Source organism: Ranitomeya imitator, chromosome 3, assembly GCF_032444005.1.
Source record: "Ranitomeya imitator isolate aRanImi1 chromosome 3, aRanImi1.pri, whole genome shotgun sequence".
NCBI classification, from domain to species: Eukaryota; Metazoa; Chordata; class Amphibia; order Anura; family Dendrobatidae; genus Ranitomeya; species Ranitomeya imitator.
In genome coordinates this window covers 116,490,356-116,509,444 of record NC_091284.1, presented here as the reverse complement: position 1 = coordinate 116,509,444, position 19,089 = coordinate 116,490,356, and the positions used below count along the sequence as shown (strand labels likewise).

General features: G+C 42.4%; 1 protein-coding gene across 3 annotated transcripts in view; it reads right to left on the bottom strand.

Moving 5' to 3' along the window:
• Positions 1–19,089, bottom strand: part of CUX1 (cut like homeobox 1) — a 484,034-nt gene that overhangs the window by 227,634 nt on the left and 237,311 nt on the right. The gene's annotated exons all lie outside the window — the stretch shown is intronic.

The window sequence follows — 19,089 nt, the reverse complement described above, 5'->3', positions numbered from 1 at the left end:
GAGCTTTATCTTTGGAGAACAAAACTACGGCCCTGATTTCTCAAGGCAATTCCTTGGGTCATGATTGTCTTGCTGTGTAAACACCCGATAACAAGCAAAATGCTTGTTTACGGGGTGATATGATCTTTTTCGCAGCACAAAAGATCATCATTCTCGATGGTGCATTGTCCCGTGTAAACAGGACTCGCACTATTGAAAACTATGGATGCCAATGTGCATTGAGCGATCTATTAGAGTTCACTCTGTGTGCATCATTTATTTTGGTCTGCCGGTATAAACAGGATGCTAAACACGTGCCGATCGATAAAAATGTACTAAATCGGCAATTACATGGTGCTGCCGTTCGGTCCATGTGAATGAACCCCAAAATATGCCAAATACATTAAGAGCTGTGCTAGGTGAAATCCCAAGAAACAATGAAAACCCTATATTAAGGGTCACCAATCTAACCCAAGAAGAGGTGCGAAACCGGCTAAATAAGATTAAAATAGATAAATCTCTGGGTCCGGATGGCATACACCCACGAGTACTAAGAGAACTAAGTAATGTAATAGATAAACCATTATTTATTTTTAGGGACTCTATAGCGATGGGGTCTGTTCCGCAGTACTGGCGCATAGCAAATGTGGTGCCAATATTCAAAAAGGGCTCTAAAAGTGAACCTGGAAATTATAGGCCAGTAAGTCTAACCTCTATTGTTGGTAAAATATTTGAAGGGTTTCTGAGGGATGTTATTCTGGATTATCTCAATGAGAATAACTGTTTAACTCCATATCAGCATGTGTTTATGAGAAATCGCTCCTGTCAAACCAATCTAATCAGTTTTTATGAAGAGGTAAGCTATAGGCTGGACCACGGTGAGTCATTGGACGTGGTATATCTCGATTTTTCCAAAGCGTTTGATACCGTGCCGCACAAGAGGTTGGTACACAAAATGAGAATGCTTGGTCTGGGGGAAAATGTGTGTAAATGGGTTAGTAACTGGCTTAGTGATAGAAAGCAGAGGGTGGTTATAAATGGTATAGTCTCTAACTGGGTCGCTGTGACCAGTGGGGTACCGCAGGGGTCGGTATTGGGACCTGTTCTCTTCAACATATTCATTAATGATCTGGTAGAAGGTTTACACAGTAAAATATCGATATTTGCAGATGATACAAAACTATGTAAAGCAGTTAATACAAGAGAAGATAGTATTCTGCTACAGATGGATCTGGATAAGTTGGAAACTTGGGCTGAAAGGTGGCAGATGAGGTTTAACAATGATAAATGTAAGGTTATACACATGGGAAGAAGGAATCAATATCACCATTACACACTGAATGGGAAACCACTGGGTAAATCTGACAGGGAGAAGGACTTGGGGATCCTAGTTAATGATAAACTTACCTGGAGCAGCCAGTGCCAGGCAGCAGCTGCCAAGGCAAACAGGATCATGGGGTGCATTAAAAGAGGTCTGGATACACATGATGAGAGCATTATACTGCCTCTGTACAAATCCCTAGTTAGACCGCACATGGAGTACTGTGTCCAGTTTTGGGCACCGGTGCTCAGGAAGGATATAATGGAACTAGAGAGAGTACAAAGGAGGGCAACAAAATTAATAAAGGGGATGGGAGAACTACAATACCCAGATAGATTAGCGAAATTAGGATTATTTAGTCTAGAAAAAAGACGACTGAGGGGTGATCTAATAACCATGTATAAGTATATAAGGGGACAATACAAATATCTCGCTGAGGATCTGTTTATACCAAGGAAGGTGACAGGCACAAGGGGGCATTCTTTGCCTCTGGAGGAGAGAAGGTTTTTCCACCAACATAGAAGAGGATTCTTTACTGTTAGGGCAGTGAGAATCTGGAATTGCTTGCCTGAGGAGGTGGTGATGGCGAACTCAGTCGAGGGGTTCAAGAGAGGCCTGGATGTCTTCCTGGAGCAGAACAATATTGTATCATACAATTATTAGGTTCTGTAGAAGGACGTAGATCTGGGGATTTATTATGATGGAATATAGGCTGAACTGGATGGACAAATGTCTTTTTTCGGCCTTACTAACTATGTTACTATGTTACCATTTAAGTATTTGGCGCATCTTAAAGCTGCCATATCCCATCTCAAGAAACGTACAGTGTGGGACTGCAGTATATTTTCAACTTAATTTAAGCCCCTTTTTGTGGCATAAACGATGATGAATTTGTCAGTAGAGTTCATCCCATTCCCTCTCCCTGTGAAGCTCAACTCTTCAACAAGCAAGTGAAGTTGGCCAAGACAGGCGTAAAAATGCCAAAAGTCGCACATTTTTTGGCAATTGAAAGACATGCAAATTATTTCGCAAAATTTATGGAAGTTTTACAGCAGAAAATTGTCGTAAACTTGAAAAATTGGGGCCAATATTTGGCTGTTCCCTTCAACTTTGCTGCAAAGTATGGTGTAGGAGTTCGCGGTGACTATTAATAACCATATTGGCTGGGTGTGCAGGATACATGGAGGATATGTCTATCTGTCCGTCTCAAGGAACATTTTCATTCATTTAAATTACTCTAAGTAGAATGTAAGATTTCAGAAGCATTTTCCCTGCAGAACAGTCAGCATCCTGCCTGTTACATCAGATTGCAATCTTCAAGATGATGAAAACCCCCAGGCACCTTTATATTTTGCCTACTATTATAGTTTAACAACGACACAGCTTTTAAGTACCAGCGGGTAAAGAAGAGGCCAATGCAATAGAGCTAAGTACTGTACACATCAGTAGAGTCAAACAATTCAACCGTGTCCACATATTGGACTGATGTCAGAGCCCTGTTTTTAATATTTGAAGGTAAAGGATTTGAAGGTAAAGTTACCTTTTTTAGGTTTTGATGTGTGGGTGATCATATTAAAAATAGCGTAAAGTGAAATATGGTAATATAAAGATCCTATATATATATAATATAATGTTCTAAAATGTCACTACAGATGTGGAAAGGCCCGATGTTTGTATACACAGAGTCTTCTTTATGAGTATTTCAGAGGAAACTGAGCAGAAACTCCCCAATTCCTTCTCAAAAAGTCAAAACTTTGGAGTTCCTTCTCAGTTTCCTCTAAAAAAAAACTCGGCAAAAAGACTCCGTGTCTACATCGCCAATAGGGTGTCTGAAAATGATTTTTCTACCTCAGAACAACCTCTTTGAGTTAACTCCATAGACGGTCCCAATTACGCGGGATCACCAGAGAGCCACACACCGCACTCGGAGCGACACTTTTTTAGGGCAACTTAGGTTTTGTTTCCAGGATCTCGTTGGAGCTGAAGTGATAGCACAGATATATAGTTTTCCCTGGAAGAACTATAATTTAAAAAGCAATCGAAACAACAAATCTATTAGTCTCCCATTATAAAACACATTACACTGATAAATGTAAAGGTCTTCAGGTGACCCTGAGAAGTGACTACAAAGATAACAGAGTATAAAATGTCGGCTCTGAAAGCGGAGCCCGGGATCAGACCCAAACATAAAGCACCGAAGAGAAGCTGTGACAGGCCGAGAGGCGCTCCCGCATACGGAAAGGGGACTAGATACGCCGCTCGGCATTTACACAACCACAAGGAATGATTCACAAATTCATCAGGACGTGTAGAGCTACAATAAATCTATAGTCTCTTTTAGCCCTTTTCATATGGAAAAGATTACATATACTGCGTGTCAAGGCTCCGCACTCAGATTTCAAGTGCTGACTCTAAAAGGTGGACTGTAATATCCTTGTGTTACTGTGAATGCCTGCATTATGCTTTATTAGATCACGCCGTCCCTCTTATTAGGTGCTCCATAGACGCAGGTGTCTTCACTTCACAGTCAGCAACGTTTTAGGAACAATGGCTCTTAACCCTCTAAAAATCAGGACATTTTTCACTTTTGTGCTTTTGTTTTTCCTAACCTTCTTCCAAGAGCCATAACTTTTTATTATTTTTTTCCATCAGCATAGCCGACTGATGGAGAGGAGTTGTACTTTTGAATGACACCAGTCATTTTACCAAATAATGTACTGAAAAATGATGTGGTGGAACGTCAAGAAAGACGCAATTCCACCATTTTTTTTTTTCATTTTTACGGTGTTCATTGTGCAGTGATCTGGCAACCTAATTCTTCAGGTCTGTACAATTGCGGTGATATGACGTCCAGCCACAAGCAGAGCTTCATAGAAGAGTTTTCATGGCAAGCGCCAAGGCCTTCCGAAGACCCTGCCTGCCACATTAACTGAAAGCCATGCTGAAACATACTGCTAGAGAGGGCGGTGGCTGCCAGAAGTGACACCCGCCCATGCTGAAATCATACTGCTAGAGAGGGCAGTGGCTACCAGAAGTGACACCCGTCCATGCTGAAATCTCTTATATGCTGTGGTAGCCAAACTGCACTAAGTTGGAAAGTGATCACCTATCCACAAGATTGATCGTAACTTGCTGATCTCCGGGGTCTGATTACCAGAAACCCCACTGTTGTAGTGCCCCATCTGAATGTAGCGGTGGTAATAAATCAAGTATTGCTCTGTTCTGATGGGGCACTTTAACCCCTTCATGACCTTGGGATTTTCCGTTTTTCCGTGTTCATTTTTCGCTCCCCTCCTTCCCAAAGCCATAACTTTTTTATTTTTCCATCAATATGGCCATGTGAGGGCTTATTTTTTGCAGGACGAGTTGTACTTTTGAACGACATCATTGGTTTTACCATGTCGTGTACTAGAAAACGGGAAAAAAATTCCAAGTGCGGTGAAATTGCAAAAAAAGTGCAATCCCACACTTGTTTTTTGTTTGGCTTTTTTGCTAGGTTCACTAAGGCTATGTGCACACGTTGCGGATTCTGTGTGAATCCGCAGCGTTTTTTGCGGTGCAGAAACGCTGCAGATCCACAAATGATTTACAGTACAATGTAAATCAATGAGAAAAAAAAAGCTGTGCACACTTTGTGGAAAATCCGCTGCGGAACGCTGCAGTTTGAAAGAAGTAGCATGTCACTTCTTTATTGTGAATCTGCAGCGTTTTTGTACCCATTCCATTATAGAAAAACGCAGTAAAAAATGCAGCAAATCCGCAGAGAAACCGCAGCAAAAACGCACAAAAAACGCTGCGGAACCACACAAAAAAATGCAACAAATCCGCAGGTGCGTTTTCTGCCAGGAGAGGCAGCATCCGCACCAGAAATTCCTAATGCTAATCCGCAACGTGTGCACATAGCCTAAATGCTAAAACTGACCTGATATTATGATTCTCCAGGTCATTACGAGTTTATAGACACCAAACATGACTAGGTTACGTTTTATCTAGGTGGTGAAAAAAAATTCCAAACTTTGCTAAAAAAAAAAAAAAAAAATTGCACCATTTTCCGATACCCGAAGCGTCTCCATTTTTCGTGCTCTGGGGTTGAGGGCTTATTTTTTGCATGCCAAGCTGACATTTTTCCGGATACCACTTTTGTGCAGATACGTTCTTTTGATTGACCGTTATTGCATTTTAATGCAATGTCGCGGTGACCAAAAAAACCGTAATTCTGGCATTTCAAATTTTTTTCTCGCTACGCCATTTAGCAATCAGGTTAATGCTTTATTTTTTTATTGATAGATCGGGCGATTCTGAACGCGGCGATACCAAATATGTGTAGGTTTTTTTTTTTTATTATTGTTTTATTTTGAATGGAACGAAAGGGGGGTGATTTAATTAAACTTTTATATTTTTTTTCACATTTTTTTAAACTTTTTTTTTTTTTTTTTAACTTTTACCATGCTTCAATAGCCTCCATGGGAGGCTAGAAGCTGGAACAACTCGATCGCCTCTGCTACATAGCAGCGATCATCAGATCGCTACTATGCAGCAGAAATGCAAGTGTGCTATGAGCGCCGACCACAGGGTGGCGCCCACAGCTAGCAGGGATCAGTAACCATAGAGATCAAGGACCTCTATGGTTACAATGCAGAAGCATCGCTGACCCCCGATCATGTGACGGGTGTCAGCGATGCGCGCAATTCCGGCCGCGCGGCAGGAAGCGGTTGCTAAATGCCGCTGTCTGCGTTTGACAGTGGCATTTAACTAGTTAATAGTTATATTGCGGGCACATCTCAGCTGTTCAAAACAGCTGACATGTCCCGGCTTTGATGCGGGCTCACCACCGGAGCCCGCATCAAAGCGGGGGTTCTGACCTCGGACGTACTATCCCGTCCGAGGTCAGAAAGTTAAAGACCCCTTTGCAGGATCACTAGAGTGCCAGCAGTGGCAGCTCCAGTGATCAGCAAGTTATCACCTATCCCGGTACCTTGGTACAATCCCGTTCTTACTTGCATCACTAAGGTATATTCTTGCACGTCAGATTTCTTGTGAAAAGTTGGGCGACTGAAAATCAGTTCCATACTGTATATCTGAATCAGTCTGTTACCGCAGCATTCATCTAGACTTCTGGAAGCCTCATTTAAGTCGACGGGACGGCTGTAGATATATAGCATCATATGCTAAGTGAAATAAATACATCACTATTGTGGTTTTCACATCCTATGGATCCAATAAAAGTGATTGACCCAGAGCATTACCACGACTGGAGTCAACGTCTAGTTATGATGTAGAGTTTGAGGATTTCTTGTGTTGCACGGTAAACATCTGTGCGTTGCAAAAAGGTGTGAATGAAAATGTTGAATGTTGTCTTCTGTGCAGGGCGGCTGTTGCACAACTGCTAGGCTGTCACGCTGGGACACAGGTAAACCGGCAGACGGCACAGCATATAATTACAAAGGGATGGAAAAGGGAGAGGGAGGCCCTAACGGTAGGGAGCTGGGCATGGGACACTTCCTGACACCAACTTGTGCCTGTCCCTAGGCTTCCCTAACGCCCTAAGCAGGTCCTCCCCCCTCGCTGCTGTCACATGCCTAGTCCATGACTGTCACCTTAATATACCCTGGCTAGTGCATTGGCCGGCAAGGACACTAGCCTCACCACTGCAGATGGTAATGCACAGGGGACAGACAAACCGGGAAATACTCAGCTCTGGCTTTGCTGCTAAGCTCCAAAGCAGCCGAGAAAGAGGCACTAAGATAACAAAACTCCCATAGCAGCAACACCACCGTTACAGGAGAGCTCCACACACCGAGCTGACCATAGCAACACAAATACAGATGTGCAATGTCTTCTCCTTAAGATTCTTCCCCCCCCCCCAAAAAAAAAAAGTATCATCCCCGCATTTAATGGTTATTATAAAGTATTTTGCACATAATTCCTACAAATCTTATGTTTGATCCCTCAAACCTCACTGAAGGACTGGCACCACTGCCTATTGCTTGGAAGAATCAAGAAAATTAAAAGAAAAAGTTTTAAGAAGAAATTCTTATCAGCAGCTAACACGGAGGTGAGAGCATCAGACGATGATGAAAACCAAAACGCTCGTCATTAATCTGCAACTGCGGCATAAATAGAGAATAAAAGCAATGGTTTACAAAATGGCACTTCGATAGGCAAAAAAAAAAAAAAAAAGCAGCCAATGCCTCTAAAGCACAGCAAACAATCAACCGGCACGGCTATGAACGTTTCTGATTGGTGCTCTAAGGGTTAACCCCGGAATGATGTAGAACGCCCCAGGCCTGAGCTCTGCTCATCAGAGCATTAAATCTGAAAGCTCAAGAGAACAGAGCAGTGGAGCTGCAAGGGCTGTGTTATGAAGTTCTGCATTAAAAATTCATATTGCAGGCTCGCCACAGTCCCCTTGTCTGGCTGAATGGAGAGCTGGCGGGGGAAATATTACACACCCCACTGTCTTTCTGGCGATTGGAAACATTCCTCAGCAAACAGCACCTCAGGAAGAGAACGAAAGGGCAAACAAACCGTGAAACAAATCAATGGGTTCAATTATCTCTCTTCTCTCTCGTAAAAGGAAACTTTTGATTTCGAGGCCGTTTCATCAACTATATTTTTAATGACAGCTCATGATGACATGAAGACCCCCAGCCCCTAAACGTGTCTCCAGTTGCTCGAAAAAGAACTGTTTTGTCATAACGCTTTTTCATTTTCCACGGCTGTAAACATCGCGTGCTATTACTTATTGGTGATGGCCTCTTGGGCTACAGCTTTGGTACAAGGCCAGACATCACGGTCTGTATACACTAAGCCAGGACCCTGGTGCTCGACGCCACAGCACAGAGGACGCGCTCACCAGTAACACTGGGCCGAGGCACACTAGGCCTGTGCCTACAGGCATCTACGGGGAAGGGCCCCCGCAAGGAGACCATGTACATACTGAACAGTGTGTATCCATATGTAGGATGTGGAATAACCTACTCCAGGTAGGACAGGTGACAGGTGGGCCGAGGCACAGTAGGCCTGTGCCTACAGGCATCTACGGGGAAGAGCCCCCGCAAGGAGACCATGTACATACTGAACAGTGTGTATCCATATGTAGGATGTGGAATAACCTACTCCAGGTAGGACAGGTGACAGGTGGGCCGAGGCACACTAGGCCTGTGCCTACAGGCATCTACGGGGAAGAGCCCCCGCAAGGAGACCATGTACATACCGAACAGTGTGTATCCATATGTAGGATGTGGAATAACCTACTCCAGGAAGGACAGGTGACAGGTGGGCCGAGGCACAGTAGGCCTGTGCCTACAGGCATCTACGGGGAAGAGCCCCCGCAAGGAGACCATGTACATACTGAACAGTGTGTATCCATATGTAGGATGTGGAATAACCTACTCCAGGTAGGACAGGTGACAGGTGGGCCGAGGCACAGTAGGCCTGTGCCTACAGGCATCTACGGGGAAGAGCCCCCGCAAGGAGACCATGTACATACTGAACAGTGTGTATCCATATGTAGGATGTGGAATAACCTACTCCAGGTAGGACAGGTGACAGGTGGGCCGAGGCACAGTAGGCCTGTGCCTACAGGCATCTACGGGGATGGGCCCCCGCAAGGAGACCATGTACATACTGAACAGTGTGCATCCATATGTAGGATGTGGAATAACCTACTCCAGGTAGGACAGGTGACAGGTTAGATTCGGCGATGAGATTACTTTGTAAGTCTAGATAAATATTTTAAAGAGCAACTAAACTTTTTATTTTGTCCAGCGTGGAAAGTTATGAAACTTTGCAAATAACTTTATTAGGGAATTTGCTTTCATTTCTGTAAAAAGAATTGCATGTAAATGGCTGCCAAAAACCTGCTTCTCCCCAATGTATTTGCCTGCCTTTAGCTGCACAGAATGAACTACCGTAACTTGGGAGTACAGATGATGGCAGTGGAAGGAACAGCTCCAATTACTGCCGTTTAACTATTTAAATGCAGCTCTCAATCTGACAGATGAAATTAACTTGTGCGATTAACGGCCTCCCGTGACGTAATCGCCAGGCACAAATGGGTTACCATGGCAGCAGAGGACCTGGTGAAGACCCTCTGTAACTGGCATCTGAGCCCTCCTGTGACACTCAGCCATAGGCCGGGGTCACATGAGTTTTCATTCACTTGAGCAAGAGATTTGGATCGATTATGATCCAAATGGTCTCAGCTTCACAGGTGAACAGCGATTGGAAAATACACAGTAATACTTGGTACTGCAATACACAAAATAAGCGATTGACTGATTGATCACAGGCTCAATCAGTCCCTAAAGGGAGAAAAAAAAAAAAAAAACAGAATCACAATAAGAAAATACCCTGCAGTAAATAAATAAACAGCAATAATGCATGAAAATAACATAGGGTACATACCGTAGTTAACATAATTTTGATTAAAAAAAATGCAAAAGCCATGCCACCACATCACGGTGACCCCAACTGGGACGGTCCTAACTAATATTAAAGCCTTACCATTTGTCAAGTGACAAGCATGTGGAGAAGCCATTAGGAACAACAGGAATAGAATGTCCTGCTCAAACAAAAGGCAAGACACACCTTTATATGCACATGGTGCAAACAGACTAAGAAAATCCAAAGGAAATGAACTTGGATACAAACTGGATGTCACTTGACAAACAATATTACAGTTAGGACTGTCACAACTAGGGTCACCGTGAAGTGGTGGGATGGCTTATGATTTTTTTTTGTTATCAAAATTATGTTAACCAAGTACCCTATATTATTTTCATGCATTATTGCTATTTATTATTTACTGCAGGGTATTGACTTTGTGTTTCTATTTTTGTTTTTTTCTGTTCAGCGGCCAGTGTTAACATGCCTTCAATGCTGCATTCACACCAGTTTGTATCAAAGTTCATTTGTTTCTTTTTTAATGACAAAAATTAACAGGAATAAAAAATGTAAAAAAATTAAATTAAAGCATGAAAAATACAAAAAAATAAAAGTTTTATAAAATATTTGAAACCCCTCTCCCCATCATTAAAAATACAGAAATAAAAAAATAAACATATGTGGTATCACTGCGTCAGTAAAAGTCTAATCTCCATATCAAAATACACAAATAATGAACTTAATTGGTAAAGAGAACTAAAGAACAAAATAACAAAACTGCATTTTTTTCTGTGGCCGTAACTACGCAAAAAAAAAAAAGCACTAAGAAGCCTTTAGAACATGCCATGTACTCCAAAGTGGTATCGATAAAAGCATCAGTTTTGCCAGGCAAGAAAAAAAAAGTCTCATACAGTGCAATCGACTGAAAAATTAAAATACTACAGGTTTCTGAAAAAGGCAACAAAAATATATTTTTTTACCACTTAAATGAAAAAACTATACAAGATTGAACCCAAATAACAATTGGAATTGCGTTTTCTTTTTCCTCGCAATTTCACCACAGTAAATTAAGTGTTAAAATGAAGTGTCTTTAACTTGTTTTGCAAAAAAACAAGCCCTTGTATGGCTCTGTAAATGGGAAAAAAAAATCTATCTACTATATAATTGTCTAAGGGTCACTTCCGTCTGTCTGTCTGTCTTTCTGTCACAGATATTCATTGGTCGCGGCCTCTGTCTGTCATGGAAATCCAAGACGCTGATTGGTCTCGCCAGCTGCCTGTCATGGCTGCCGCGACCAATCAGCGACGGCCACAGTCCTATTAGTCCCTCCCTACTCCTCTGCAGCCAGTGCCCGGCACCTGCTCCATACATACTCCCTGCAGTCAGCGCCCGCTCCATACTCCCCTCCAGTCACCGCTCACACAGGGTTAATGCCAGCGGTAACGGACCGTGTTATGCCGCGGGTAACTCACTCCCGTATGCGTATGCAGCATCAATAGTAAAAATATCTAATGTTACAAATAATAATAATTAAAAAAAAAAAACGTTATTCTCACCCTTCGACGTGCGCCCTCTCCTCGGCAGTGCTAGCGGCAGGTTCCGGTGCCAAAGATGCTATGCCAGAAGGACCTGCCATGACATCACTGTCATGTGACTGCAACGTCATCACAGGTCCTGCGCTCATACCAACCCTGGGACCAAAAGCTGACGCGTGCACCGCACACAGGAGCCAGGGGCCCTCGGAAGGTGAGTATGTTTATTTTAAGTCTTTTTTAACCTGTCACATACGTGGCTGGGCAATATACTACGTGTCTGTGCTGTATACTACGTGGCTCTGTGCTGTATACTACGTCGCTGTGCAATATATTACGTGGCTGGGCAATATACTGTGAAGGAGAAAATGTCTAATGAAATCAATTATTAAACCTTATATAAGTCAGTTCAGATATGGTGTAGCAAGATGGCAATTGCGTCTTTGAAGATGTCTTGGAGACCCTTGAAACTCCGAGACCGCTAAGTCTTCTGGGTAATGTCGCAATGCATCTCTGGGAACAGAAGATGGCGGAGGCCGCGCGTGGCTCGACAGACTACGGAGGGTGAGTATAGCAGGTTTTTTGTTTTTTATTATTTGTAACATTACATATTTTTACTCTTGATGCTGCATAGGCAGCAGCAATAGTAAAAGGTTGGGGACACACGGGGTTAATAGCAGCGGTAGCGGAGTGTGTTACCCGCGGCATAACGCGGTCTGTCACCGCCGGCATTAACCCTGTGTGAGCGGTGACCGGAGGGGAGTATGCGGGCGCCGGGCACTGACTGCAGGGGAGTTGGGAGGGACTAATCGGACTGTGCCCGTCGCTGATCGGTCGCGGCAGCCATGTCAGGCACCTGGCAAGACCAATCAGAGACGCGGGATTTCTGTTACGGAAGTTGCACACAGATAGACAGACAGACGGAAGTACCCCTTAGACAATTATATATTTTTTTATATTTATATTTGTACACACACACAACTTTTGAAAAGAGGAAATAATGAAAGCAAAATGTTCATGAAAGAGTTAAATAAAACAAGTAGATTCAGATCCACCATTACATGATCTCTGAACACTTTAAAAACTCTTAACTCAACAGCGATTAGAATAAAGTTTTATTTGCTCGTGAATGAACACGCTCAGCTATTAAGTTACGCCTGGCATATCGATACACGGCAGGACTGTCTAGACGCTACCTTGTACCAAGAACAGCCTATTTCACAAAAACTGCAATATCATTAGATCATTTGTGGAAAAACTACATGCAGTAAGATAGTGTTTTTCAGTTTTTTTTCTCCTCCCAGATCTCATTAGAAAATGGACACAGTGATCTTTTCTGAGATGTAAAAATTCTGGAAGTGAATATCTGCTCCATACATCTGACTGTGGCACTTTTTCATCATGCACATGGATCTCTGTAAGCTTTTATTCAGAAAAAAAAAGAAAGTTGCTTTTTTTTTTTTCAACTGCAGCATCTTGAGGATGCAGATACCACTACAATGGTGGAGAAGGGGGCTGTCTGCTCTCTCTTCCACCATTCCTTTTAATACTTGTGTAAGGGTAGCGGGGTTCCCCACAGTATGTGTGGGGGACTGTGTGGTCCATCACTGTGTGCGTGGGGGGGGGGGGGATAAGGGATCCTTTATCTTGTGTGTGGTGGGCTGTGGCCCCATAATAGATGATTGTGTGCAGTCAAGCTATGGGAGCATCTTACTGTGTGAGGGGGGCTGCTGGCTACTTGTGGGATGTCATACATTATGGGGGTGACTGGGGGCATGATATTGTGGGAGAAGCCGTTGATCAATATACAAGGGTTGCTTAAAAGGAGAAGTATGATTTTTTTTACTCTTTATAAACTTTATAGAAATTAAATTACGGTATATGGCCATGATTAGTTACTACAGGATACCTGTAACAATAAGCCGTAACATCTATTAGCACTAGCAATGACCTAACCTTCTTAATTCTGCTCTATATTGATACAAACAAAATAAAAGAATAATTATATTTAATAATAATGATCAAAATTACGTTCAGGCTGTTGGATAATCACAGTCTCTCATGTGGCCCCTTAAGAAGATGAATTGCCCACCCCTGCTGTAGAGGATCAATCAATATGAACTTACAAACGGAGACCAAAAAACTAGCAATTAAAACTACCTTAATATACATCTAAAAAAAAGTCCGGAACGGTGGTCATGCAGAGCACCGCAGATGAGGCCATCGTTACAGTGGACATGCGCGGACATTCCTCCGGGCCTATAATGGGCAATGCATGTTCCCCGGTATCTGCTTTAAATAAAAGCGCTCTCATTTGTTCTTAGCCTGTTCTTAGTGTAATTGCAAGTTACTTTATAGTTCTAAACACATGCTTTGGATGTTCATGACTCATTAACTGAACAGGAAATCGGAAACTTTAATTACAAATTAACTTTTATTATAGACTCAGCATAATACCACATGTAACAAGCAGAAAACCACTGTCTTTTATACTCGTTCCAGGAATGCAGTCACCAGTTCAGCAGAAGCGTGCACAACAAAAACACTGGCTCTGCTTTCTCTGTTGATTATTTGGTGACACCAAAGTTCTACATGCAACTCGTCATTTCAGCAAAAATACAAAAAAAAAGTCTAGATGAGGGAAGAGGGTATGGTTGTTTTTTTTTTTTAACATTTTTATTTCACTGAAAAAAGAAAAGAAAAAAGTAAAGTCAGACTTCCCATTCTGAGCCGTGCAGGGCTTAGATGGCTTAAAATAACTTCCTTTTCAGTTTTCACTGCTTTGTTCCACATGTTTGTTGCCAAAACAACTGATTTCTATGTCAACACATACTGACGGATTCAGTAAGACTGGAGTTGTACGCGCCAATCTTAATGAAGGCACCGCTGGAGTGAGATGCGACTAAGGCCGGGATCATACATGCGGGAAACACGGCCAAGTCTCACATGTTAATACCCAGCACTGCACCTGCACTCAGGATCGGCGCGTGCGGCTGCATAGCAATACATGCAACTGCACACGCCACTCCTAAGTGCCGGGTATTAACATGCAAGACTCGGCTGTGTTTCTCGCATGTGTGATCCCAGCCTTATTCATTAAAAAGCGCATGCCACTTCAGGAATTAGTGGCTCCTTATAACTGTCGTGCACCGCCGCCAAATGTGTTACTTTTCAATTAGGCTAGGTTCACATTGCGTTAGGGCAGTCCGTTTAGCGCATAGCGCTACGGACTGCGCTAACACAATGTCCCAAAAGGGATCGCGTTTGCCGATCCCGCTAGCGCAGATGCCCGATCTGCGCTAGCAAGGAACGGACCGCGAACGCTGCAAGCAGCGTACGAGGTCTGTCACTCAAATGACGGCACATCGCTAGTGCACGCCCAATGTGGGCATTCGCCATTACAAGCAATGGCGGCGTTAACGGACTACGTTACACCGCGCTATGCCGCTGTGTAACGTAGTCCATTTAACGGGTTCACATAACGCAATGTGACCCTAGCCTAACAAGACGAGTGAGCTTTGCTACGCCCCATCCTTCCTATTTAGGCCAGAACAAATGCAAAAATGCCAAAAGTCTCAAAATCCTCAAGCAAAAATTTGGAAACATTTGAAAGTGTTCGATGTAAAAAAAAAAAAACAAAAAAAAACACGTGGTCAAAATTGTTGGTAGCCCTCGTTTAATGACAGAAAAACCCACAATGGTCACAGAAATAACTGGAATCTGACGAAAGTAATAATAAATAAAAAATTTATGAAAATGAACAAATGAAAGTCAGACATTGCTTTTCAACCATGCTTCCACAGAATGTAAAAAAAAAACAAAAACAAAACTGAAAAAGGCCTGGACAGAAATGATGGTACCCTTAACTTAATATGTTGTTGCACAACTTTTTGAGGCAATCACTGCAATCAAACGATTCCTGTAACTGTCAGGCTATGTGCACACGTCAGAATTACCGTTTCTGCAGAATTTCCTGAACAAAACCGGACTTTCTCCGCAGAAAATCTGCATGCGTTTTTTGTGCGGATCTTTCCCAGTGCATTAAATACTGGGAAATCCGCGAAAAATCCGCAAAATTATTGAACATTCAGTGTTTTTTTCTGCGATGCGCTTTTATCGCGGAAAAAAATGCAACATATGCACAAATATTGCGGATTTTATTCTATTAATAGGATGCTTAATGGATGAGTTTTTACAGCGAAAAAAACGCAAAAAACCCGGAACGTAAGCACACAGCCTTAATGAGACTTCTGCAGGTATTTTGGCCCACTCCTTAAGAGAAAACTGCTCCAGTTGTCTCGTGTTTGTTGAAGGTTGCCTTTTCCAGACAGCATGTTTCAGCTCTTTCCATAAATGCTGAATAGGATTTAGGCCAGGGCTCATAGAAGGCCACTTCACAATAGTCCAATGTTTTCCTCTTAGCGATTCTTGGGTGTTTTTAGCTGTGTGTTTTGGGTCATTATCCTGTTGCAAGACCCATGACATGAGAGAGAGACCAAGCTTTCTGACACTGGGCAGCACATTTCTCTCTAGAATCCATTGATAGTCTTGAGATTTCATTGTACCCTGCACAGATTCTAGACACCCTTTGCCAGATGCAGCAAAGCAGCCCCAGAACATAACAGAGCCTCCTCCATATTTCACAGTAGGGACAGTGTTCTTTTCTTTATATGCTTCATTTTTTCATCTGTGAACATAGAGCTGATGTGCCTTGCCAAAAAGTTCAATTTTTGTCTCATCTGTCCATACGACATTCTCCCTGAAGCTTTGTGGCTTGTCAACATGTAGTTTGGCATATTCCAGTCTGGCTTTTTTATGATTTTTTTTCAACAATGGTGTCCTCCTTGGTCGTCTCCCTTGAAGTCCACTTTGGCTCATACAACGATGGATGGTGTGATCTGACATTGATTTTCCTTGAGCTTGAAGTTCACCTTTAATCTGCTTAAAAGTTTTTATGGGCTCTTCTGTTATCATTAGTATTATCCGTCTCTTTGATTTGTCATCAATTTTCTTACTGCGGCCACGTCCAGGCAGGTTGGCTACAGTCCCATGGATCTTACATTTCTTAATAATATTTGCAACTATAGTCACAGGAACATCAAGCTGCTTGGAGATGGTCTTATAACTTTTACCTTTAACATGTTTGTTTATAATGTTCTTTCTAATCTCCTGAGACAACTCTTTCCTTTCCTTCCTCTGGTCCATGTTGAGTGTGATGCACACCATGTCACCAAACAGCACAGTGAGTATCTGTAGCTCTATATACCGGCCACCCACTGATTCCAAGATTGTAGACACCTGTGATGCCAACTAGTGGACACACCTTGATTTAACATGTCCCTTTTGTCACATTATTTTCAGGGGTACCATCATTTCTGTCCAGGCCTATTTCATGAGTTTTATTTATTTATTCTGTGGAAGCATGGCTGAAAAGCAATGTCTGACTTTCATTTGTTCATTTTCATAGATCTTTTATATTTGTTATTACTTAGTCAAGATTCAAGTTATTTCTGTGACCATTGTGGGTTTTTCTGTCATTAAATGAGGGGGAACCTACAATTTTAACCATGTGTGTAACTACCGCTCACTAGTGACATTGTAATTCTGGCCATAGGTGTAACGATTATCATTAAGGAATTACACCCATATTTTTAAGGATTACCATACTGCAAGTAAGAACCGTAACTTCATGGTCCTGAGAGACTGACAACTGTGGCCACCAGTGATCCCAAGAATGATGGGTGTCAGCACTGCCGTTTTCCCAGCATAGTGACTTTCCTGGCTGTGCAGGGCCTTAGAACCTGAATGGAGCCGAGCTGCAGGTCCCCTGTACAGTAAGCAGATGGTTGTCAATGGCAAAAATAAGTGAAGGGGACAAAGCAGCAAATGAATAAAGCATTGTCATTAACCTACCAATATTCATCACTTTACAAGATGGGAATGTCCCTTTAGAGACATGAACAGATTTACAATAATCTAGCAATAACCAATGGTTCTGAAGAACAGAAATCTTATCCATCAGCAGATACAATTATATTGGGGCTACACCCCGACGAGGTGTCACGTGACAGCAGTTCTCAGACATGCTGAATGACCAAAAATATTTGAGCAACTTGCTTGCAACAGCAAAAAATCAAGCACATTTCAAAACATTTGCGACAGTGTAACATTAAAGGTCTGCGTAGGAAATCAATAAATGCAATGTCACAATATGGCGCTGCAACCACAATGTCACGTTTAGCCCTAGCCTCATGTCATTCATGCCTTGGATTTTATCACGGCAGGTTGCATCATCTAAGAAAAATATTATGCATTTACATTGCTCCACATATATTTTTCATGACCACATCAATGACATCCCATGGGAAGAATCACGTACATTATGTCTTCCACTTTTGCTGATATTCGAGTTAAATACAGTCATATCCTGTAACCATCCCCAGTCTCCGGGACAAGACAAAGTCTTTCATATATAGTGTAGGGCAGAGGTCCCCAACTCCAGTCCTCAAGGCCCACCAACAGGTCATGTTTTCAGGATTTCCTTTGCATTGCACAGGTGATGCAATTATTACCTGGGCAAGACTAAGGAAATCCTGAAAACATGACCTGTTGGTGGGCCTTGAGGACTGGAGTTGGGGACCTCTGGTGTAGGGGATAGGTCCACTACGCTCTGCTATTAGCCCCCTGCACCCCCCCCAAAAAAAACACAAAAAACATTGTGCCACTGATTAATAGCTCACAGAATTCATGAGGAACCGGAATCGCCAGAATAATTCCCAATGATGAAAGGACTACTCTGTATGTATGCACATAAAATGGAGGCAAGAAGATGTTCCCCTCTAAGCCTTGCAGAGCTGCAGTCCGGGGTTCTAATCCCACCTTGGACAACATCTGCAAGGAGTTTGTATGTTCTCCCCGTGTTTGCGTGGGTTTTCTCCGGGTTCTCCGATTTCCTCCCACACTCCAAAGACATACTGATAGGGAATCTAGACTGTGAGCCCCATCGGGGACAGTGATGATGTCTGTACAGCGCTGATGAATGTGATGGCGATATATAACAATTATATATATATATATATTTATTTCCAATATAATATTTTTGTGCCATATTAGCAAATTGGAGCAGGCCTGTGCTCGGACTATAATGCTGTTAGACCGTCATTCTGTAAAATTGTTAGATCATACAAACGCATAAAACCCTAAGGGTTCATAATTTTAGGACTCATTCAGATGCCCCGTGATTTTTTGGGAGGAGTGTCAGTGTTTTCCCATCAATATTTGTTGTGTGTGTCAGTTTTTCATCAGTGATTTTCATCTCTGAAAACATTAATAAATAACCAAGCTTCTCCCACAAACTACAAGGTTAAGCACAGATAGCACACGGATTGTATACTGATGACATCCATGTCCTCTCCGTGATTTTCACACACCCATGGACTTGCATGTATAATTTCGATCAGTAACATGAATTAAAAATGGACAGGTCTCTGGGATTTTTTTGGTCTGCGGTCATAGAACACGTACCCATTATCATCTATTTCTGAAAAACACAGACAGAAAACACAGATGGAAAAGGACGCCTAAATGAGGTGATGACACGGAGTAGTTACTTGTATCATACAGCCATCGCAAAAAAATCTGATCATGTCATGACTTTTTTCAATTTTTACAAAGCTAATAGCAACTCTATGTGCCACAAGGGAACACTGAGGTCAACACTGAGGTCACCAGCAAGTTACAGAAAGTCTCCATATTCAAAGCAAACTTACCATCACTGCCTGTAAACAGCTCAGCTTAAAACGCAAATAATTCAGCATGCGTGCTCTTTCTGAGTTTCTTCCCTCAGAAGACGCAATTCATTAAAGACTA